Source organism: Lepidochelys kempii, chromosome 17 (genome assembly GCF_965140265.1).
Source record: "Lepidochelys kempii isolate rLepKem1 chromosome 17, rLepKem1.hap2, whole genome shotgun sequence".
Lineage (NCBI taxonomy): Eukaryota > Metazoa > Chordata > Testudines > Cheloniidae > Lepidochelys > Lepidochelys kempii.
This window is the reverse complement of record NC_133272.1, coordinates 1,694,169-1,718,553: the sequence shown is the minus strand read 5'-3', so window position 1 is coordinate 1,718,553 and position 24,385 is coordinate 1,694,169. Positions and strand designations below refer to the sequence as shown.

At 40.7% G+C, this 24,385-nt stretch overlaps 1 protein-coding gene across 5 annotated transcripts in view; it reads left to right on the top strand.

Moving 5' to 3' along the window:
* The first annotated feature begins 236 nt into the window (after positions 1-236).
* The window catches only part of FAM222B (family with sequence similarity 222 member B), a 47,660-nt gene continuing 23,511 nt past the window's right edge, over positions 237-24,385 (top strand). For 2 of the 5 annotated variants that reach the window (XM_073315920.1, XM_073315923.1), the window contains exon 1: positions 237-418. The gene's annotated coding sequence lies outside the window, so the exon portion shown is untranslated. Of the gene's footprint in view, positions 419-1,184; positions 4,509-12,728; positions 13,027-24,385 lie in introns of those variants that run through there. The other 3 variants (XR_012155472.1, XM_073315922.1, XM_073315921.1) reach the window with 3 other exon arrangements.

Sequence of the window (24,385 nt, the reverse complement as noted above, 5' to 3'; positions counted from 1 at the left end):
GCACGGCGAGGACAGGCAGCGCTGTGGCCACCCCGCCGGGGGGGGGGTCCTGGCCGTCCCGCACTGCGCCGACCCCAGCACCCGCCTCCTGCCGCCAGCGCCCCTGCGGAGGGCGGCGAGTCGGGCCTAGGGCGGCTGCTGCCCGGCGCCCGCGCGTTTCAGTCAGGCGCGGCTGAGACACCACCGTGACAAAAGCTGAAGGACCCCCTCCCTCTCCCGGCTATCAAGTGCGCCTGCGCGGGCCCTGACCGCGGGGGGGAACGCGCCTGCGCCAGGGCGCAGCCGGCGTCGCGCTTGGCGGTGAGAGCGCATGCGCAGAGGTGCCTGGCGGCGGCGGCCTGGCGCAGCCACCACAGCGGGAGCGGCGAGCGGCGGGGGCGAGCGGCGGCGCCATGAGGCCCGGGCAGGGACACCGAGAGTAAGTGCGGGCGGGGCCGGGGGCCGGTCTCCGTTGGCCGGGCCGGGGCGGCGCGGGGCTCTCGGGGCCCGTGTGACGCGCAGCGCGGCCCCCGGCACGGACGGGGGGGCCCGGGCCTGTAACGCCCCCGGGCCTGTAACGCCCCCGGGGCTGGCGGGAGGCGGAAACTCGGCCCTGGGCGAGAGAAACGCGCCGGGCGGGCCTCCCGCCCAGCCGCCGCCCGGCCCCCCTCGGCCCGGCCCTGCGCTGCCGGCGGGGCTCGGGAGACCGCGGGCTCCGGCCCGAGCAGGGCCTTCGGGAGGCGCCCGGACCGAACCCCGGGCTGCGGTCCCGTGGCCTGGCTTCCTGTGGCTGCTTTGCCCGCCCCCGCTCAGCCCCGCGCCGCGCTCTTCTCTTCGCCTCTCCGCTCGGACTGCTGGCCTGGCTGGGGGGTGCGGGAAGCAGGCGTCGCGTTTCCCTGGGCGGCCGCTGGCTCCTCTTCACGCTGGCAAGCCCCAATGGCTGGGTCTTCGAAACCAGTTCGGCTGGAATAGCGTTTACACGGGGTTCCCTATCCCGGGTGGCGGGAACGGTAATGAAAAACAGAGATCGTTGTTCCACACCATTTGGAGAGAGTTGAGAAAATGTGACTCGCCCAGAGTGGCGTATTGTCGCATCGGTCTCTGGATTAAGACACCGCATCAGTGACCAGAAATATAACGATTCTTTGCTTGACAAAAAGGCTGTCCTTTCCCCTCCGATATGAACGTAGCCATGGTGAGTTTGCCTTTGTCACCTTAGGTAGACCCCTGCCACATGCTCTTTCTGGAACTGACCATAAAGCCCACCTAGAAGATGCCGCTTGTTCAGAATCCAGTGTCCCACTTCTAGGCAGGACAAACAGGCGAAGGCTCCATTGTCTATGACCGCTGCTAAGTCAATTCTAGGTTTAATTTAATGTCCTGTCCGTTATCTAGAATCTTAATTGAAGTGTGATCTATGTCAGTGACCACCAGTGTTTTCATCTGAGTCACAGCTGTGATTACCAGGGATATTTTGTTTGTTAGGCACCAATGTGGAACTTGTCACAGCCAGGGCATTCTCAATCTAGAACCTTAGCTGTGGAATTTGCTACTTATAGAGATTTGGGTGAAAGTTTTGCTTCCTTCAAAGCACAATGCAAAACACCTCTTTATTTTTGATTTTCCTCTAATTACATGGGTGAGTTTCCCCAGTATAATTTCATGGATTATACTGTCAGAGGATCGAAGGGAGAATCTTGGTCTTACCCACCCCTTTGTAAGAAACTGTATTTCCCAATTATGTGATTGATGTTTTAGAAGTGTGTAATAATTTTGGAACAAGGGAACAGGCTCAGCTGATCCTTTTGTAAAGAGACAAAGTCAGAAAAATCCAAGACAAGATATTTTCAGAAAGAAAATGGCTTCTTGGACAGGTCCAAGACACATGTACCCTTTTCAGGTACTGAACACAATAGGCTAGCTCTGGTTCTTTCCTACCAGAGACTATCTGCCTTTGGGGAACTAGTCCCAGATTCTTTCAGGAAGAGAGAGGTCCTTTCTTTTTTTGAAAGGCCAAGAAAGGGGAGGACCTTCATGAGCCTTTTTATGAGCTGCACGCACACATTTGAGTCCTTACAGAGAAAGAGAGAGGGTGGTTTTGAACCACTTTTACTAACTCTAAAATGTCCTTATGACAAGGAATGTGATGTTAGATTTGCTCTAACATATCAGCACTGTAATAATAAATTACTCTTGTTGGATTTGGAACAGGAAGGGGAATACATAGTTAATTATCATACAACAGTGCTAATGTACATTTATTCCTGATATAGCGTGTAAGTGGTTTGTGATCTTTTCTGATGTTGTAATGCAGAAATATGAGTCACAAAGACTCATATTAATCAAGATTTTGTAAATTCTTTCCTTTTGGCAAATTTTGAAGCTTCCTGGCAGAAAAAGTATGTACAATAAATACCAAACCATAATGAAAATCATTCGCATTGCAGAGGTTTACTTGTCTGTTTCCAGCCCACTCAGCAAGTTAACTATTTCACTGCCTTTGGGTAGGCAATACATGATTTTCCAGAGCAGGACCTGAATGGCTTTATAGGTATATGTGGTATGCTTTCGTGTTGGCTCTGCTTTAAATTACTGCATATGCCTGTTAAAATAAATTGTGGATATGGGCCTGTGCATAGCCCTGCTACACCAGGGGTTTAATAACAATAGTTTATTGTTCATATGTATTAAGATGACACATTATTTTCTTTGATTCACCACTGAAGCCTCATGGAAAACTGTTAAGTTTCTAAATAAATATTTTTCTGCTGAAGTACTTTCTTCTGATTATAAAAACACAGGTTCTCTTAATAGTTAATTGCTCCTGCAGCTGTTTCCCCAAATGAAGTTGGATTCCTCTCTGATGTCATTTCCACAAGAGCCAATGTGATGTCACTGTAATAGGGTAAATCTTATTAGGTGTATTGGGCTTGATAGTTTCCAGGTATACAATAGGAAAAAAAATCTTCTAGTTCTAGAATTGCTGGGTAAAATTCCATGGCCTGTGTTATGCAGGAGGTCAGAGTAGATCATCATAGTGGGCCCTTCTTTCCTTAAAATCTATGAATCTGTACATTTCTGATCAGACATTTTATTTTTCTGTAAGAACTTGTACTCTGTCAGTCCAAGGCTCATAACTTCAGGTGAGCAATAAGCAACAGGAACAGAGTTCTTAAAAAGTTAATATTCTGTTCTTATGAAAATTCAGTGTGGTAGTAAATCTGGGGAAGTATAAAAAATATAATATGAAGTGTATTTTAAGTAAAATAGATTTCATTGTAGTATCAGAGGGTCCATTGAGAGAGAAGAACAAATGAATGTTGGAGGGCAGGGAGGAAGACAGACTTCCTTTAGTGGGGCAGTTGGAGAATTAACTGTCCTGAAGTAACATTCATATTTTTGAGGAGAGGAAGATTCAGCCAAAAGTGATTAAGGGTTGGGACAGATTGGGAGATTGAGATAAGAGAGATGAGACTTTCAGCAAGAAATGGACCTACATTTTTTTTTTGCCTTAACAATGACCTCTTTGGGACCCCTATAAATGGATCTACACCACAGTCCTCATAATAGAAATTAAATACGTCTAGCCTGAGATGGAGAGGCTAAAGAGCTGGCTTCTCTCAGGGAAAGACTGACCTGACAGAGTCGGAGAAAGCAAGAGCTGGGGGAGCATTAGATGAATGGACTTCCAATTTATGAGCCGACTCGAAAGAATGCTATGAAAAATTGAAAATTCGTGAAGAAACTGCACTGAATTATACTGAAGTCCTTACACATTGTTTTCTCTTCTGACTCAGTGTGGATCATTGAAACAAGAAATGAGCAAAAATAGACAAATCTAAAGAACAACATAGGAGAGATTATTGCTGGAAGATGTTGGCATCTCCTCAGTTCTTTTACTCTTCATATAAATTGTTTGCTGTGTACATGGATTTTGAAGTGTAAAAAATTATATTTTATGCTGAGATAAGACTATGCACACTGCCTGAAGATACTTACAGGAATCTGTACCGCTTTAATGCTGACATTAAATAATGGCCCTTCTTTTGATGCTCTATCCATCATGTTGTGAATTTTCTCAGTGGAGTAAACAACATACCTCTGGCAAAGTAAATAGTATTTTGCATAAGGGCATGGTGTGGGTTCCCCCTTCCCTCCATATTCCAAACAGATCCACAGTGCTTCATCTGTAGAACAGTTTGACAAAAGTGTCTCTGCTAATCACATTTGAGGTTGATAAATGCCCACTTACAATGTTTTTCTCTAGCTGTATATGTTTTCTATAATTGTAAGGCAAGCATCTAATTTAAGTTTTATTTATGTTTAAAGTTCTCCTCTGGTAGATACCCATTTACCTACATTTGCATTGGGGACTGTTGCTGAGGGAGAGGTTCAAGAGGCAAAATTAGGTTCTTTCAGACCATGAAGTATCTGCATTTTTCAGAAATGTATCCTGCTGTGAAATCTGCACATGCCTTAGCATGTCTGCTCTTCCGTATTCACATTCATGACTGCATGGGGGATTTAAGGTTTGCAATATGTTCCTCTTTACTGAGTACTGTGTTTTTCTGTCACTCTGCTTTTTCTGTTCTCATCAACCTCTTCTCCACTCTTGACTTCTGCTCATTTTTGGCCAGTGCATGAGGGTGCAAGAGCAAATGGTTCCAGCACCCCGACACCCACCAATTAATCCACACAACCAAGATGTTTTGCATTCTCCATAAATTGCTTTGTTTCTGTTAGTGGATGAACCAACTCTAATAGTGAGAGAAATAACTAATTTAACAGGTTGGCAAATTCATAGATTCCAAGGCCAGACAGACTATTGTGATCATTTAGTCTGACCTCCTGGATAATACAGGCCATAAACTTTCCCAAAGTAAAAATGTAAGGATGCAAAATGGACTCTTGGGGACCTTCTTGTGTTTCCTGCCTGACTCAAGTTACTCCAAGGACCACCCAGTCCACATGCTGGGCTTTATGGAACTTCCAAAAATGCCACTGAGAACATATCCCAAAGTCTTGTCTGCCAAGTAAAGGATTAGTGATCAAGTGGCCGGGGTTATGAGATAAATGCTTAAAGTGCATATTTTTTCCACACACGATGGTAGTATCTGGTGTAATTGAACACTTATATAGGGCCACGTTGTGATATATTTATCCCACTAAATAGTACCTGAGTTTATAAATAGTCCAGTTGACTTTCCTGCGATTACTCATGATGTAATATGAATAAAGGTTTCACAATCTCCCCTACAGTGCCTTTCATCTTCAGAGCCCTTCACAAGTATTTTAAACTTTTTTCACACTGTAAATTGATGGGGGTTAATACTTGCAAATTGTACTGGGGGCGGGGGAGGCATGGTGTGATATTCCCATTTCCCAGTGGTATTTTTAACTTTCCCCGTAATAGTTTCTAAGCCTAGCAATCTGTATGTGGGAGTATACAGTGTGTGTATATATATATATTTTAATGGCATGTTGTTTGAGTGGAGTTTGGGTAACATTCTTCATAAGAAAGATAACCTCTCCCAAAAGAGTCTTATTGCTATTCTAAATCCTGACCTATGCTAGTGAGACTATTTCTAACAGTTATGCTTGCCTGGCACCACATGAATTTGGATATGACAGATTAATGTGTTCTTCAACTCAGTCTATGTGAAGGCTAAATCTTCATACCACTTTCCTTTTCAAAAGCTTTGTTGTATTTGGTGTTAGTAACAATGCTTTTTGAAACATACATCTTTTTAAAAACTGGTGAGGTGCAGAGGATCCAATACTTACTGCCACCATTTCTCTACTACTGGTAGGATACTTATACCTGTTCATTATTTCATATTCTCTTCAATTTGTATTTCAGATAACCTTGTTACAAACATGCTTCTGTTCTTGTGCACAGGGATTATGAATTGTTTGTGCTCATAATATTCACAATCTTGTTTATCACATATCTGAAAATTAGCCTCTCCGGAACATGTGAAAAAAATACAGAAATCCTGGTTTGTGGAATAACTCCTGAAGGGCACAGTTTAATTAGTTAAGGTCTGCTTTTGACATAGAATAAGTCTTGCTTGGATAGCTTTATCTATTTTTGAGGGGGAGTGGGCAGGAGAGATTTTCAGTACAATATTCTAAATTGGAATGGTCTACTGTGGTTGACCCAAATTAAGATAGAATAGCTTCTGTAAAATTTGAAGAACTTTGCTGTGCTTTTTGAATATAGAACAATGAAATTTTAAGTGCATCCACATACATTATATAAATAACTAAACTAATCAAAACACCTAAATAGATTAGTAGATGGATCTACTCTAGGACAGTTTATTAGAAAATTGTATTTACTCTAAATGTAACACTAGAAATTCTAATCTTAGACATAGTTTTAGGTAGGATTTTATTAAGCATTTTCCTATTCTTATTAATAGAATTGTATGTGTTAGATTGTCTTCAGGGAGTGAAACAAATCTTCAGCGTCATTAAGTCTGCAGTGTAAGTAAAAATTGAAATTATGTTGGCTTTCAAACTCTTATTTTGTCACAATGGCTAAAATAGTAGCATTACAAAGAAAAAGGTTAACTATTAAAGTTTATTTTTTTTAAAACCAGTAAGTCAAAAAATGATCTGCCAAGTGATACGTTGCTGACGTATTTAGTACAGGCAGCCCAATTAAGATTCTGTATATTGTTTCCAGTAGGATTCTGATAGTTCCAAAATTAGAAACAATGTGAGAGCAAGTGGAAGTAGGTGAAGTGATGTGCTTTGCTATTCATAGTGAGTCCAGTATCAATTTTTTTTTCCCCCTGGAATCTTACTTCTCATGTAACCTGTAATATGGTGTTCTGAGAACAGGTAAACTACTTTGGTGTTCTCCTTGTTCTTTGTTTCACTGCTAAAATAATAACCAAGTTCAACTTCCCACAAATAATCTCTTGTGTGGTGGGCCTGGGGTTCCTGGCAGAATAAAATGACTAATCTCTAGAGGTACAGTGAATGAAAAGCTCATTGTTTTCATGTATTTTCATCTGTTTTCATCAGAGAGCATATTTGTCTTTTCAATATTCAGTAATGGATTTTTTTCATTCTCTGCTACCATTGTATAACAACATGACTTGCTGTCTCATGCCATCCATATTTTTGCTTGCACACTCAAAACTTTGAGCATGCATTTGAGATTATTTATATACTGCAGTCTTACCCTTTATGGATATTGTGTTCTCTGTCCATCCCTGAATCCACAGCATACAGCACTTTCCCAAAGACTATTTATAATCCAGCGTTAACTTGAATCTTGGTCTTAAAATAAAGATAAGCCATAGTCTTATTAAATAGAAATTACTGTGGAATGAAAAGAGCATCATATGAGTTTAAAAGTGAGTTAGTGCTACTGTTCTCTGAGGTAAATTTCCACCACTTGCACTCTATAGCAAATATGCAGTGGAACAACATACATTCTTAACATCTGGAAAGGACAGTCCTTTGTAATTACCCAATCACTTTTCCATTCAGCCAGGTCAATGGTTTTAAAACGTCCATTTGCTCTGTCATTGTTTCTCTTGGTACCAGTCTCTTAAACTGCACCAATCTTAAGGTGCCTTCTTTTCTCTGTTTTATGTCTATAATAATCAGAAGATACACTGAATGTAATCTCCACTAACTGATGAAAAAATATGTTTAGAACCATCTGAGAGCCTAATGTTGGCTTTATGTTGGTTATAATTGTCTTCCTTCTTTATGGTTGTATTTGCTCACCCTCTGTGTGCCCCCTCTCCCCCCACAATTCTGTGAGATAATAGAATTGCATGGAAACTAAGTCCTCCAGTGCTTTTTGAGAAGAGTGCCATTTTAAATACAAGTAGAAGGTGTTGGCTTCAATGCTGAGAGGATTTTGGTTGTTTGTTTAAGTCTGCCAAATAGCTCACAATTCAGAGGTTTACTCTTATTTATTTAGTTTTTATCTTCAACTACTGGAAATTCTTCCAGGATGCTGGCTTTCATTTTTTTCATCTGTACATTGTTGATGTGCTCTTACTAGAGCTCTTAATTCATATCTCCTTTAACATTAAATTCCCCACAGCTGTGAGCATTTGTAAACCAATACCTATGAATACCAACCACGTGAAAAGGCCAAAGCAGGCTAACAAAAGTATCTCTAACCAATTTTCTATGTTCTTTCTGTTCATACCACTTCTGTTTTCCTCCTCCCGTAAAGGCTTCAAGTGTTTGGATTTAGAAATGACTTAGGAACAGGTCACTTTGAAAGCATTTTTTAAAGGAATTGTAGATACTTACTCCCATTCAGTTCTGAAATCCTTCTGCTCTGGTCTATAGCTTTTCAGTTGCAAGATTTCATTTTGTTCTTATAAGATTTCTCCCAATATTCTCTAGGAATCCAGTTTTCCACCCAAGGCTAGAGAAATATTTGGGAAATCTTTTATACCTGTTCTAATTATTCCTTGTTTCTGCTCATTTGCTCGGTGATGCTTTTGATGGTTAAGATTTGTTATGACTTCTAATTTATTACATTAAAGTGTTTCCAATTACATATGATTTAAATTTGGGATTAAACCTTAGTAGTGCTTGTTTTAATATTTTGGAACTGTAATAATAAACTTTAAAAATGAGTATGATTAGTAAATAGAATATTCTGGTGTATATTCCCACATATATGGATGGCATCAATCTTCAACATATTACCTTAATAGCATAAACTGTCTTCCCACATACATGCTAACAATGAGTAAAGTTGCACACTAAAAGAATGAAAGCCTGAGGAATTTTAAGTGCCATGTATAATATAAATTAAAACCATTCAACCAAATTAAAAGTAGTGGAGGAAAGTACTGTAACATTCTTAATACTACCATCTAGTGTGTGAGAGAGAAATTGCATCCAGTTATTAAACGCCATTCTTTTAACGTGGTTCAATTTTGGCAACGTATCTTTTCATCGGTAGGTTTTTTTCCCTCCCTTGATGTTCCAGAATTGTTTGACATCCCAGGATTAATGAAGATTAAGGCTTCAAGTGCCTGCATCTTGGTAGTTTATATTTGACATTTGTAAAATGGCTGTGCACCATGTTTAAGAAAAATTGCCTTTCATATGTAGGGTTTATATTCTGCTTGAATGTGTTCTGCTCTATTTACTTGTCATTTTGCGCTAGCATGTGGACCATCTGATTTATGAATAACTTATTATTGTTGAAATAAAATTAAAGTAGCTGTTGCAGTTATTTAAAAGGCAGTTAAATTTGATTTTATTCTGTCGTAGTATCTCCTATGAAAGTGCATAAAACTTGGTGTCTGGGTTAGTCGTATTAAAAAATATTTAGTGTCTTAGTTTTTTCCCATAAGCTATGTCTTACACCACTGGGACATGCCAAATAAATGCTCAATTAAAATCTTGTACCATTGAGTTAGATGCTGGAAGTGCAGTGACTATGTAAGAAAATATCGTAGCCATTATGTGATCTTATACACATCCTTAAAACTGACAATCCGTTCTGGGAGATGTAATAGGCTAGGACAAAGGAGTTTCTCCCTCAGTCTTTCAAAAAGTGCTATGAATCTAACTTCTCTGGGAAGGTCACCAGAGATGGGTAAATATACTTAGCTGTAGTGACTGGATACACAAATCCTCCTAGAACCCTGGACAGTTTATGCAGGAAAACCTTGATCTGTTAGAACTATCGCACAATGATAGAGAACTCAGCTTGTCCTTAATGGTCTAATAAGGGCATGAACAGAGTGTAATGTTTATCATATCAGAAAATTGTCTGTATGAAGCGCTCTGATCTCTTAATTTTATTAGTACTGAATAGAGTAGAGTGGATAGAAATGTTCTGGTTACCAGTTAAAGTATTACTCTTGACTTTGATTTTTCTTATTGGGAGGAAACTAGCATATCCTTCCCAATTTTGTAGACCATTTAATGAATATATAGCTTCCTGATTTGTTACTGGTATGTCTCTGTCATATAGAGAACTTGAGAATTATTTTATTTTTGGGAAACACACAAAAGTTAAGGAAATTAATTTAAAACTTTTGTGTAAAAGTTAAGTATTGATGCAAGATACGTTTTTATTTAACCTATATGAGTGTGCACATGTAAGCTTTCAGAGTTAAGTCTGTCAAGAACACTTGGATCTGGAAAAAATGATTTGTAGCTTTGAAGGCCCAGATAAAACTCTGTTTTCCATACCATGTGCATAAAAATAAGGTAGTAAATATTCCTAAAGGTAATGCATCATATATTTGCTTCAAATTCCAACTGTTGGTTACAGTAGTGTTTTGAAAAACTTAACATATAAAATTAGTTCAACATTTCTCAACAAATATCACATTGACTTCAAAGAAAATTTTAGAATAAATTTTTCCTCCAGCAAATATATCAAGACCAAAATTAAGCAGAAGTAACTTCCCATTATAACAATCACTTACAGTTCAGTGATTAATGCACAGGTATGGAAGTTTGACTATCAGAGTTCAGTTCTCATTCTGTCACTGTATAGCATTGATCATGTGAGTTTGGACCTGGTGTAGGTCTCTGCACCTTCTCCACAAATTCAGTGGTAGAGAGGGGAACACACCCTAATTTCCAGGTTCTGAACTCTGTATTTTGATGTTATGGGAGCTGAAGTACTCAGCCCCTCATGTGACTGTGCAGTTCATCTATTTGTGCTTCTAGTCCTCCAGCTGTACAATATGATCACATCTCATAGGAGTGTTGACAATTATTTCATTAATGTTGGAAGGTGCTATAGAATTGCAGAGCATTGTTGGAGTCCTCAGGTTTTGAGAGAAGATTAGAGCTGATAAAAGTATTTATGGAAGCCTCTTAATGCATCAGTTGTGTTACTGTGAAATGCTTTAAGGAAAACTCCAATAATTACACTTTCTAAATATTTACTGAATGACAATGTCAAAGAATTTAAAGCATTTATTTAGGAATGCATTACTTTTCCAATATCTGTTTAGTGAAACAGGTAGTTGTCTCAATAGGGGACTGCAATTTTAATACTTCCCAGTAGGAGGCCTAATTTGATAAGTCAAATTAGGACTGAAGGAGTAGGTTGAACGATTAGAAAGCATTAGCAATAAAAAAAAATCAGAATTGTTGTAAGGTAACCATTACAAAAATATTTAGTCATCTTCAACAGTTACTTAAAATTATATAGTATACTTTTTAATCTGGAAACTTTAATAACAAACCAATTTTGTTTTCCTTTGCATCTGTTGATCAAGATGGAAGCTTCTGCCTTGATCACTATATTTTACTATATATAAGATACATCATTTGGAAATTTTTCTGTGTGCTTCTTTAGAAGTACCAATCATATTACCCTGTAGTCCATCTTTCAGGCCAGGTCTCCTATTAATGTTAATGAAGTTGAACCTTCAGTCCCTTCCTATGTAATTCACAAGATCTGAAACACTTGTTGGATGCTTATTTATACATTCTTACAGTTTTTGAAAATGTGAAACAACACAAACTAAAACAAAAAAAAAAAACTCTATAAAAAGAAATAGAGTGAAAAATTCACTCCACAGTGGGGGCTCTTGTCCTGTGGAGCTGAGCCCAGATCCTTACTCCAACAGTTGTGACCTATTGGGTTGCACCGCTGCTCAGGATTGGCCTGGATGCCCCTGTCTCATTAAGGGGGAGTCAGCCAGGCCAAACCTAAGCTGTGACTCGACCTCATGCTCCAGATCCCAGTGCTCAGAGTGAGCAGCTGGGCCCAGATCTTTGGGGTTGGCTCACTCTACAACCCCTCCCATCTGTATGGATAAAATGAAGTGTAACAATAAGAATTTCACAGGGCTCTACTTGTTAGCTGGAGGCCTAAACCCTATCAGTCATAAGGAAGGATACAGAAGATGAAGGTATGGGGTTCTGAGAGCAAGGACCAGAGCCCATGCTCCAGTGAGGAGCCCAGACCTCTTGTCATCTCTAGTGGCTGGAAGCAGGAAAAGGCCGGGATAGCCACTGAGGTGGTATTCAGGGACCCTGCCTGCAGCTTTCGGCTCTGGTCGGGCTAGTAGTGTGTACTGCCTCACTAAGTTGTTGGAAGGGGAGTCTGCACCCTTCCTCCCAGACCTTCTGAATGCTGCCAAAAAGGAGGTGTCTGCTACTTTACCATGCTTTTGTGTGTAGGGGGATGAGTGGGAAGGAAGGAAGGAAGGAAGGGTTTCCACTACTTTTGCCTGCTTCAGGGGAATGGAACAGGTCTGTAATCTCCCTTAGTTTGTGTTTTTAAGCCCCTTTCCCCTTGAATAATTCCACAGTGAAGAGCTTTGTAACTGTATTCTTGGGCGTGTGGGCGCCGTCTGCCAGTTCTGCCTAGCAGCAACGAAACTGCCCCAGGCGCTGGGCGCACTGTGCGGTGAAGCTGTGAGTAGGGTGCTGTCTGGCCACAGCCTCGGGCAGACCATACCCAAGCAGGCCGGCTGCGGCTCACGTCCTGAGGGTCAGTTTTACAAGTACAAAGCTTTTATTATTTTTCTTTTTTAAACGATGAAACCTTCAATGCTTCCCCCATTCCTGGGAAGCTCCTCCTAGGCATGAGGGCACTCAGAGCTCGCTTCAGAGAAGACGGGGGCCACCCCTGCAGGAGTCCCCTTCCGAAGGGCCTTGTCGGAATCCGTGCTGGGCGCCCGGAGGAGCGGGGGCCGGCGCGGGGGCCGGCGCGGGACTCGCTGCGGCCGGGCCGGGTCGGGGGCAGTTCAGGGCGCTCCAGCTCGGCGGGCCCGGCTCGGCCCGCTGCCCGGGGGCGGCGCACGGCGCGGGCGCGGGCGCGGGCCGGCCGAGCGGGGCGCCGCTCCGGGCGCGCTGACAAAGGGCCCCGCCCCGGCCGGCGCGGCGCGGCGGGCGGCTGCCATTGGCAGGAGGCCGCCATCCGTCAGGGGCGGGGCGGGGCCGGTTTCCGGCGCTGCGGGAGCCGAGCTGCGGGGAGCTGAGTTTGCAAAGAGGATGCAAAGCGCCGAGCCCGGGGCAGCCGCCGCGGCCCCGGCTATGGGGGCTGCCTGCACCGCCTCTCCGAGCAGGGCCCCGGTAAGGCTCCGGCGCAGGGCCCAGGCAAGGAGCGCCCCGGCTCTGCTGCGCACGGCGGGGGCGGGGCGGCGGCCTGCCAGGGCCCCTTTCCTGCGGCGGGTTCCTGCCCGGCTCCGGGGGTGGGGGTGAAACCCAGCCCGCCAGAGAGAGGGGTGCTGCTGGGCGTGTAGATGGGCTCCGCGCAGACCCCAGCTGGGGCACGTTTCCCAGCGGCGGGGTCGCCTCGCAGCGCTTAGCCTAGCCTGCCTCGGGGGAGTCCCTCCCTGGCCACTGCGTTTATGGACTTGCTCTCCTTTTTCTCTTGCAGAAGCCCGGTGATTCCTGATTTTCCTTGTATCTTCCTCCTCCTCCTCCTTTCAGGCAAATAGACTGTTCCTTAACATCTGTGAAATGCCTCCTTCCTCCGAACTTAATTTGACCCTATTAATTTTTATCGGAATGATTACTACTAAACCCATTCATTTTTAAACTTTCTTTTCCCGTTCTGTAGAAAGGACTCTTGGCTTTGATTTTCTGGTTTGCATTCTGTACTGTCCAGGTATTTTTGCCTGAACCTGGCTCTAGCAAGTGAAGCCAATTGAGGTACTTCACTTCTTCTTTGGGCCTAAGCAACCTTACCTGATCATAACTTTGGAGCTATCCTGTAAGGCCTGGTCTACACTGGGGGGAGATGGACCTAAGAGAGGCAATTTCAGCCACAAGAATAGTTGTAGAGTACAGGAGTCGACGGTAGAGCGATAAATTGATCCCTGATAGATCGATAGCCTAAGACATAGCCTAAAACAAGGAAAAGCATTTGAATCCAGCAGAAATTAGGATAGTGCTGATTTTGACGCTTAAAATAATTCCTAAATGGATTTCAAATGTAAAGCTTTAAAATTAATGCTTTGTAACCAGCTGGTGCATATATGCTAATTAGGTGGCTATGCTGATTGTAAATTTTCTGTAATTAGGCATTTCTAGCTAAATATGTGGAACAAGTATATCTTTTATCAGAGGGGTAGCTGCGTTAGTCTGGTTCTGTAAAAGCGGCAAAGAGTCCTGTGGCACCTTATAGACTAACAGACGTATTGAGCTTTCATGGATGATTACCCACTTCGTGGGATATATCCTTTTATGTTGATTAGCCAAGAGCTGGCATGACTAATGTCTAGTGGAAAATGCTAAGAGAGTTGAATACCAATTTTTTTCTGGCACTTTGGAGGTATTAATTAAAGTGATATAGAGTTCATTCTAGTAAGTGAAGCAAAGATTCCAGAGATCATTGTAAACAGAAGTCAGTAATATGGTGCTGTATTAGAGACTAGTAGGTTCTTATCTCAGCATTAGCATGGCTTAGGTTCAATAGACACAAAAACTGTAAACTTTAAGAAAGGTCTGTTCTTAATTAACTGATATCTTCCGCTTAAGAAAGTAAGCTACATTTACTAGCTCCTTCTAATACCTTTGATGAATTTTTTTTTCTTATCACCCATGATACCAGTTTAGTAACTGTTGCATCATGATGTTTGTTTCATTCTCTAATAGGAAGTCAGTTTCTTTGTGTATTAAAGTGCAATGTTTGGGAAGCCTGTTAACTCTAAAACACCAATGAGCATTGCAGCAACTAGTGCAACACTGTTGGGTTTTTAAAAGCTTTTTTTTTAAAAAAAAAAAAAAAAGTTTTAGTTGAGTAGGTGAAGTGACAGCTTTGGCTGGAGACACTTAGAAGGCATTGAATTGCATAGGAACCATTGAATCATCAAGTACCTTTGACTTCCTAATAAAGGTAAAGTCACAAGTTTTGATGGGGCTCACATTTTTCATCTGAGAGAGTATTCAGCCACCCTGCCTTTATGAAATTGTATTACATAAATTTATTGTCAGTTTAATTTTTTATCTTAAATATGTAATAGTAATATTATGCTGAATGTCAGTGATTTCCCAAAAGAACTGTACACAGAAGATGAAACATTCGGCTATATAATCGTAGGATGTCTACCCTAATCTCTGTCGTTTAACTTAGATGCAAAATAGGAAACCATCAAATGTTTACTTATGAGGAAACAGTTATGTGAAATCATGACTTACCATAATCTCTGTAGCTAAGTGGTTGAAACACATTGCGCTACTGAGACTGAAGTAGCTGGTTTAATTTTCTCCTATGGCGTTTTCGTTCTGTCCTGGTTATTTATGAGCAGCGGTGCTTAATGGGAGGAAAAGTGACTTTTGTTCTCTTCCCTAAGAGAGAACCTATATCAAAGCCCTCAGAAATAGAAATTGATTCCTTTCAGAAGTTGAAGGAAAGGAATAAGATTGTTATTGAGTTTCTTAACGATTGGAGTAGCAGTGCCAAAACCTTGCATGATTAAATGGTGGATTTTTTTAAGGTTGGGGGTAGGCTCTTGGTGCTCAAGGTGAGAGAATAGTGGACAAAACAGAACTGTGAATGGATTCACATTGAGATTTGCATTAGGATAGGTTTTTAGCTGTTTTTTGCTTGTCAGACACTTGCTGTAACTAAATCCTGTGTGTGTTTGGAGGAGGGGTTATTCCATGAGATTTACTGTAGGAGGCTTAACATTTGAGAGAGCTGTTTACAATGTGTCTGAAATAGTCTCCACTGTGTCCTCTACCCTCTATTATCTGTTTACTGCTCAGATAAGGAGGTGGAATAGATTGCTGGCCTGTTTCTGAACTCTGCTTAATGAATGGTTGCTATGTGCATTGCATCTCAATCAGTTTAATCCTCAAGATGTCATTTACAGGTCTGCTCTTTGTGAGGGCCAGAACTATGCACTTTCAAACTGTACTGGCCAGAATTTGCTGGCAAAGCAGCCTGGAATTACTTGTTCAAGATTTGTGTGTGTGTGTGTGTGTGTGTATGTATATATATATGTGTGTATATATATATATGTGTATATATATATATATATGTGTATATATAATGTTGCTGAGTGATCCAATTTTAAAGTGCCTGGTGTCACAGGGCCATCATTTCATGGACATGTGCTAGATTAGGTATCCAGTGATAAATAAGAGATGACAATGTCATCAGTGTCTTTCCTAGATCAGTTTAGTATATAGTTTACTTGTTTGACATTAGATTAAGATGAAGTAAAAGAATTCCTTATTTTAAAATTTTGACTGCTTTCTGTCTTGTTAAAGTTTTTATATTTTAGCTGAATTAGCTAGGGCAGTTTTTTGGGGTTAACTTTTAATACTGTTAAACTGAGGAAAAAGTATTCTCTAACATGTCTGAGAAAATAGGACACTGCAAAATACTGGCATAAATAATCAATTCCCAATTTAAGAATCTGCCTGTGAAACTGGGGGAGAAAGTCCATGGAACCAGGATTCAGGAAAGTTATGTTGTTGTGTATTACGTAAATGTCTTATGCTGGCGGTATAGAGCAAAGAAAAGTAGTTTCCCAACATGGTTAAACTTTAACAGGCCTGTTAAAAAATAAAATACGAAAGCACTCTTTTTAAATAGGTTTTCCATGATAAATATACATCTTATTGCAAATAAGAGTGTCACTTTTTGCATGAGCTATCTTCCTTTTGCATGGAAGATTTCCTTTAAATCCTGCATGATAGGAGTGTGATCTACTGTTAGTGCAAAGTGAAGAGTAAGCAGTAGTGGAAAATGCTTTGGATTTGTTGAATGTTAAATACACTTTGGAAACATTTATAGAAACTGCACATTGAAATGAGATCTGAGTTTGTTGCATAATTATATTACAAATTGCACATGAAAAGTTAAAGGTAGGAACTTAGTAGGCCTTACATGAGTTAGACATATTTTAGGCATAAATGAAAGCAATATAAAAGCTGCTGCAGAAGTTAATGTGAGCCTCTTGAAACTGAAATTTTGAAAATGATTTGAAATAGTCTTGACTAAAGTGAGATCAGTATATTTAAAAAAAAAATCACAAGGTGCGCTTCTCCAAATGGAGTATATGCAGTCTCCTGTATCACCAGCAAAATCAAGGCGGCACTTGGAGTTTCACTGTAGGAAGGAAAAAGTCTTCTAAACAGAATGGTATGAGATCAGAGTGCTTTTTATGCAAGTGAAGATTTTATTACATGTTGTGGATTCAGGGCCTGTCTGTAAAGTACAGCACAGGAGTGTTAAAATCAGATTGTAAAAAACAGAAGGTTTGCCTAACCTGTCCTTCAGATGGCTGAAATGGGCAAGAAACACCTGGAATATAGAAAAAAGAAAAGGAGTACTTGTGGCACCTTAGAGACTAACCAATTTGAGCATAAGCTGTCGTGAGCTACAGCTCACTTCATCGGATGCATTTAGAGAATTGCAGTACTGGTGCAATACTTTGGGAACAGGGTTTCTTCTTCATGACATTGCTTCTGCACATCTCCACTGTGAGATTGTCTCCTGCTCCGTGGGGACAGACCCCATTTCAAAGCAGCTAGCTGTTGGAAGAATGTGTGCCTGTCACAGTGCTCCAGCATCCTAGAAACAAAAGTCCCCACATCCATCTATACCCCCATTCCTGCCTTGAGAGAATGGACACTGAGCCTCATCTTCTCCCTACGTTGGGATTTATGTCAGTATTGTGTAGACAAATATTTCACATCCCCAGTACAAAGTTTGATCAATGTGTATATTCAAAATCATAACCTGGGAATATGTGGGATTAAAATTTTGGTTCTCAGTTGTATGAGGACACATGCTCCTTCTTGCACCTCTATTGAAAGATCCTTCCCTTCCAACTGTAGCAAATGCCAGGAGAGATTCATAACTGTACGCTTTGGTGATGGGTCTTCCTTGTACAAATTTTCTAGGGATTAAGTTCTAAAATCCTATTCCAAAATCTTGACTCTGGTGGCCTCCAAATTTCCTTTAAAACAAACACTTTGCTGAGCCTCTTGATCTTCCATGTTAGACTTGGTGGAGTCCCTTGAATATGAAGAAGGCTATTGGGTTATTTCCTTGGCAGTAGAAAGTTTTTTAAATCCTCAATTTTATTATGGTGTATAATTAGAGAAAAGAGCCAGTACTTTTCAGTCCAGATGCACTCTAAACAGATCCATTTTTGATACAGATGGTCTCTGCTTAGTGAAGATCCTATATGAGAAGAACTTAAAGCTCTTTCTACGGGAGGAGTGGATAGCAGCTTCTTTATTGTCTTTTTGTTGTGTGCCATTTGTTGAGATACCTATAGTTGAATCCCACCTTTCCAAAGCATCACTCTGTCAGTATTCATCACAAATCCCATTGAATGCTTTATTCTAGGAGAAAATGTTCAAGTTTCTTTTCAACTAACAGTAGTCAGCCCTTTTCCTAAAGATTGTCACTGCTAACTGGTATCTCACAGAGGGATTTGTGCGGAGCAGTATCACAAAGGAATAATAGGTATACTTATTGAAGTACTCCTTGTGTTTTGAACTTGTTCCCTCTGCAGATCCCCACTGACTCTTCCCCCTCTATTGGAGATTTAAAAGGTGTGCCCTTGCCTCCAGAATGCTGGAGCAACATGTTTCCTTGTCTGTGTGTATCCATCTTTTGTTTCTTGTCTTTTACTTAGGTTGGAGCATTCCGGAGTAGGCACTGTCCTATTGTTCTGTTTGGATACAGCACCTAGCACATTGGGGTCCTGATCCATGACTGGGGCTCCCAGGTGCTATGGTAATAGAGATAATGTGTTCCTTCAGTGTATGCTTTGAAATGGGTTCTATTGGCAGATCATGCACTGTCAGAGGGGATCAATGGAGACAACACATTTAAAAAATAAGTTACTTCTTTAATTTCCCTTCACGCCTCTGAAAATAGCTTATCCCACATTGTATCTGAGCTACCTTGATTTGTTTAGTGAGTCTGTATCTCTAGGATTCAGTTCCATCAAATTTTCTCTCACTATGTTTATATGAAGTATGAGGAAGTTCTCTCAGAACTGCTCTGATTTCTAGTTTTACAATTTTATAATCTCTTGATGTGCTCTGGGAATCAGCACCTGAACACCTTTTGTCTTACTCCCGGGAAGTATTGCATCTTGTTCCTTCCTCTTTAACAAAAAATGCAATTTATGCTGTGTTTTATCTATGCCTGAAGACATGGAAAAGGAGCAAGACTCTTAAGTAGTGGGAAACAGACTTACATACTTAATGGAAATATTTTAGCCTTTAAATTCAAGTCAACATAAGGAATATAAACTGCTATCTTCTATGTTGATCGTGTAATGAGTCAGTTCTGGTGATACAACTTTTGATTTCAGACTTTAACTTACCTACTTAAGGTTGGCTAAGCACATCAGTAGTTAATACTGTCATAAAATTTGCTTTAATGTCAAGCGTTTTCTCTTAAATGAAAGCTTTTAGCATATATCAACTGTAGAAAGCAACATTACATTTGAGAAAATAGCATTCAGTAGTCTCTAAGCACTTTATTTTTGCCTACTTTGTAAGCAGCTAACAGGTGTCCAAACTGAAACATACAAATATGGTAATTCACTATGCATTTGAATGTGGCTCAGTAGTGCAGGCAGAGGTGAGAGATTGTTGCCATCCAAGTGGTTTATGTAACATTCTGTGTTCCATTTCTAATGCTCCAAAAAAAAACCATTCTAAATTTAGTTGTGTAAGGGCACATCTGTTAATTTCCAGCCGAGTTGTATCATAGGTTAAGGAGCTCCAGGTAAACCATAAAGCACATATTTCTGCCAGGCTGGATAAGAATTCTGATTAGTGTCATCCTTTTCAAAATCGGGACTGCGTTTGACAGCATTCTTGAATTTTGTTGTGTGCATTACTTTTCCAGAATATTGCTTTAATCAGTTTCTCTCTCTTTGCATTAAAGAAGCAGATTCAGCTATTCAAAGCAAATTGATAATTGCTTTTCATTAAAGGTACGAGTGCCAAAGAGTTGAGCATGTCTTCCAAGAAAAAACATTGATAAAAGCTCTACAGAAGTTATGATTAATCACATAGTTATAAGCCATATGAATGCAGTTCAATGAGAGTGGAAGATATTGCCTTTCCACCACATTGAGAGAGAGTTTTGCAGGCAGGTCAGTTTCTTTGTGGTCAGATTTGCTTGGAGGTTAATATTAGGAGCTAGTGTTGGTAGGGTCCATAAGTGGTGCTCTTTCTCAGTCAGTACTGGACCAGTGCCCTTGCATAGTGCTGAGACTCCGAGGTTGTGCGTTTCTGGAGGCATCTCCCTTTATAAGAGATGTAAAATAGTGGTCTTAACTTCTTTGGTTTGTTACATCCCAGATTATTGGGAGCTTTGCAAATTAATGCACTGAGGTCCTGTAATATCTAGGCTACAGCTGTAATTATTATGTTGGGGCATTTGTCAAATGTGACACTATTTGGCTTTGGTCCCACACACCCTGCCCACCTTTCTTTTCCAGGTTATAGCATAGTTACATAGTTATAGTTTGATTCTATCTACACATAATTTGTTGTCAGAACTTGAAAAAAACTACTGACCAAAGGTGAGCAGGAAATTTTATCTGGTAAGGGGGAAAGCTTCAGAGGAATTTAAGCTTTCTCTCTGCAACCACAAATTTCTTTCTAATGAGAATCTGCATCAGGTCATACTCTGAAGTTCTGCCTTCCTGAGTCTAAAGACAGAAATTTCTGGCTCTGCTAATACTTCGGGCTTCCAAAAGTCTCTTACATGTTCTGGGCAGTTTCACTGTTGCTGTTCTGAACTGTGGGTAACAGTGAAACTGGCAAGAAGAAGCAGGTCTGTTCTGCTCCTGGGGAAATCTTCAAATACAGAGACCCTTGCTCAGGGTAGCTAGGAGGTGGTAGGGGTGTGTGTGTGTCTGCCCTTTTTTCCTATTCAGAAGTTTTAGAGGGTGGCCTTCCTGTTTCTCAGAAACTTATTAAATGGATGCTGTTATGAAAAATAGGTCTGGGCTTAACACCGTGGTAGGACCCTCAGCATCTTCACCCTTCCTAATAGCTGAAGGCAGGAGGCTGCTCCTAAAACTTCCTGGTGGTGGTCCACGCCTCTTGTATCACACTTTGACGAGCAGGTGTCTAGCAAAGTTTACTACTACTGAGAATACTTGTGTAGCAACTTCCATTTGAGGGTCTTGGAGCACTTTCCAAATACTAAGCCTCACCACTTGCCCTATGAAGTAAGAAAGTATAGATTCCAAGGCCAGGAGAGACCACTCTGATTATCTAGTCTGACTTCCTGTATAATGCAGGCCAAAGAACTTCCCAAATAATTCCTAGAACATCCCCATTTTATAGATGGAGAAACAGCTGTAGAGAAGGTGTCTCACCCAAAGTCACACAGGATGTCTGCAGCAGAGCAAGGAATAAAACCTAGATCTGCAGTCTTGTACCTTAATCACAAGTCTACTGTTCCTCCCACCCAAGAAATTACTGCATTGTAATTGGGTTACAGTCGTATGGCAGCTGGGACCTTAAATTCAATACTAACATAATTTAATACTGAAGCAACTATCAACTTTATTGAACGTGTCCACATGCCACAGGCATTATAAAGGTGCAGGAGTGCCTTTCTAACTAAGGCTGCACTTGGCTTTTCATTTTGTTTTATATGGAGACTAGTGTCTCCTCCCCAAATGTACAGTACATAATCTGTACTGGATAAAAATTGGATTTTCTGTTTATTTTCAACTAGATCTATTGTTTGGTTTAAGTTAAAATTAATTTAAAAACTAGGAGAGTGTTTTCCTTCTGCAGTGTCTGGCTACCAAATGGCTGGCTTATTTTTCACATTTTACATATAGTTAAAACATGTTGCCTGTTGGTTTGAATGTACATTCTGAATAAATTTGGTTGAAATTAAGCACAGGAAAATAATCATATAGTCACAATTTTCATTACTCAGGGTGGCTACCGTTTCCCAACACTTATGGTGAGTAAACTGAAGCTACCCAATGCAGGCCAAGCTAGTCACACCATGAGTAAATTTTATCATTTTGTTAATGAGTTTTTAAAAGAAAAAACTGGAACAAACAGGGATTGTCGTATGCAGCCACCAGGACTGCCCCACTTCCAATATGATTCAAGATCAGGGTTTGAATCCTGAACCTTCAGTTCACCATATTAATCATCTATTCCTTCAACTACAAGAGTAACATGTCTTGTGTGTGGGGCAGCCATTAGAGAGAAATATCACACACCATTTGCTAATGGCTTACACAACTATTTGCTTGACAGCAGTAGATTGCTGGGAATTGGAACTCCTGGTTCTATTCCCAGCTTTAGAGGGGAGAGTGGTTAGTAGTTAGAGCAGGGGAGACTGGGACGTGGAGTGAAGAAATATTACACACAACACAGCTAAGTTCCTTACAATAAAATACAAATCCTTAATTACAGCCTCATGCTTTTCCCATAAACACAGCACAGTTAACCTCTGCACATATGTTTTCTGATGTTGCTGGGGTTGTAATTGAGTTTTGCATTATACTGTAAGGGAGATTAATGTGTAGTATGTTACTTTATCACTTGCTGGCAGAAATAAGTTCCTTGTGATGATGCAGAATCTTTCACTGTCTGTGAAAATATGCTATGTAGGAATTACGATGCGGTTAAGAGGTTTCCCATAACTTGATATTTTCTTCCTTTTTAAGGTTTGCATTGAGCAGATGTTACACTTTAACCAATCTTAATCCATTTCTTATGGAATTATTTAGCTTCCAATAACTTCCACAACTTGGTAGGTGCTGAGCAAACATCTATGAAACAGTGACATGATCCCTGCCCTGAAGAAGATGGATGCCTTTTGTTGTTTCAAAGATCTGGTCAGGAGTCTGGAGGGCATTTTCCTGGGATATTATGTTAGTCATTGAAGAGCCTTTGTGACATCTTTTAAGAGTAGGGAATTTAGCCTGCTGTTCTGGCCAACTTCTGATTTTGATAACTGCACTCTGCCTACGTACATTACACCACTACCTTGGATACAGTTTCCTTCCCTGTTCTGTCCCCAGCTCTGCCACTTACTCCAAAGCCTCAGCTGATCTGTTCGTGTAATAGGGCGCCCATCACTGTAGCATAGAGGACCTTGCAAACTTTAACTTATCCTCTCATACCTGACAAGATAGAGATTATCCCTTGTATAAGTGACAGTCGAAGCACAGAGTGACTAAATGACTTGCCTAAGATCACATGGCAGAACCAGGATTTATACCCAGGTCTCATGAGTCCAGTCCAATGTCTTAATTACAAGACCAGCCTTCCTTCTATTTAATTTTTGTCTTGATTTTATGCATCTGTAAAATGGAATATGCGCAATTCATGGCTGTCTCAGGGTGGTTGGGAGGCCGAAGTAGTATTTGTAAGGTTCGTTGAGATGCCTGGATGAAGGACAAAGAGTTAATAATTAAAATTGGAAGTAAGCTGTAAAGGGGTGGAACCATATTTTGGTCTGTTGGCTAGCAAAAATGCAAAATATAAATGGGCCAACCAGCAGAAATTAAGTTAAAACATATTTAGTGAGAAGCATTGTTAATGGCTTTATTTTGGCCCAACTAACCAGGCATTAGTGGAAATGTATGGTGATTTGCAATGGGGAAGCCACACAAGCAATTTCGTGTTTGTCCACATCGTTGCTAACAGCTTCCTTTGCAGAGTACAAGCAGGAGTAGGCTTCTTGCCAACAACAGCGTCATTCAGATTAGGGCTTTAGTTCAATTATGTCTAATTAACATTTATTGCAGATAGCAGTGATAATTACTTCCAAGTCAGTTTGTTGGCAGTGGTTATCCCAAGGCTAAAGTACAAGTTGGATGGATTTTAATAACTGAAGTGATGCATTGCTCTTCCTTTTTTTTTTAAGACCTCATTTATACCAAAGGCCAGAAGCTATGTAAAACTCCATTTTACAATTAAAACCTACTGTTCTACTCTTCAGCAGATGTGCAGTGCTGTATTTTAAGATCTAATAAGACCAACCTAAAATGGTTTTTTATATTCAAAAATCATATACTGGAACTTGCTGCTTTATCACAATAAAATGGATTTGATGGTACTGATGTCATTCACGGTAATGCATACCTGTTATGAGATTATAGGTGCAATATTTTAATCTTTTGGCTGAATTTGAACTTCTGTTCAAAATTACAGATATTGATTTGAAGCCAGGTAGCCCTTCCTGACAGCTTTCAAGTCCAAAAGGATTGTAATGTTGCCAGTGTTTGTTTTGTGAACTCTTACTTTAAAGCCCCTTAGTTTTCTGTTTTGAGTGTTTTCAGTGGGTTGGGAAAAAGGGCAAGAAGTGGATCCATATACATTTCAATTTCTTCTTTCTTGCTTTTCAAACTAACTAATTTTGTTGCCTGACTAACATTATAAATGGTGGTCAGCCTAAAGGTGAAATGGTTTATAAGCAAAACCTTAATTAAACTGCAAGGAGCAAAATTGATTT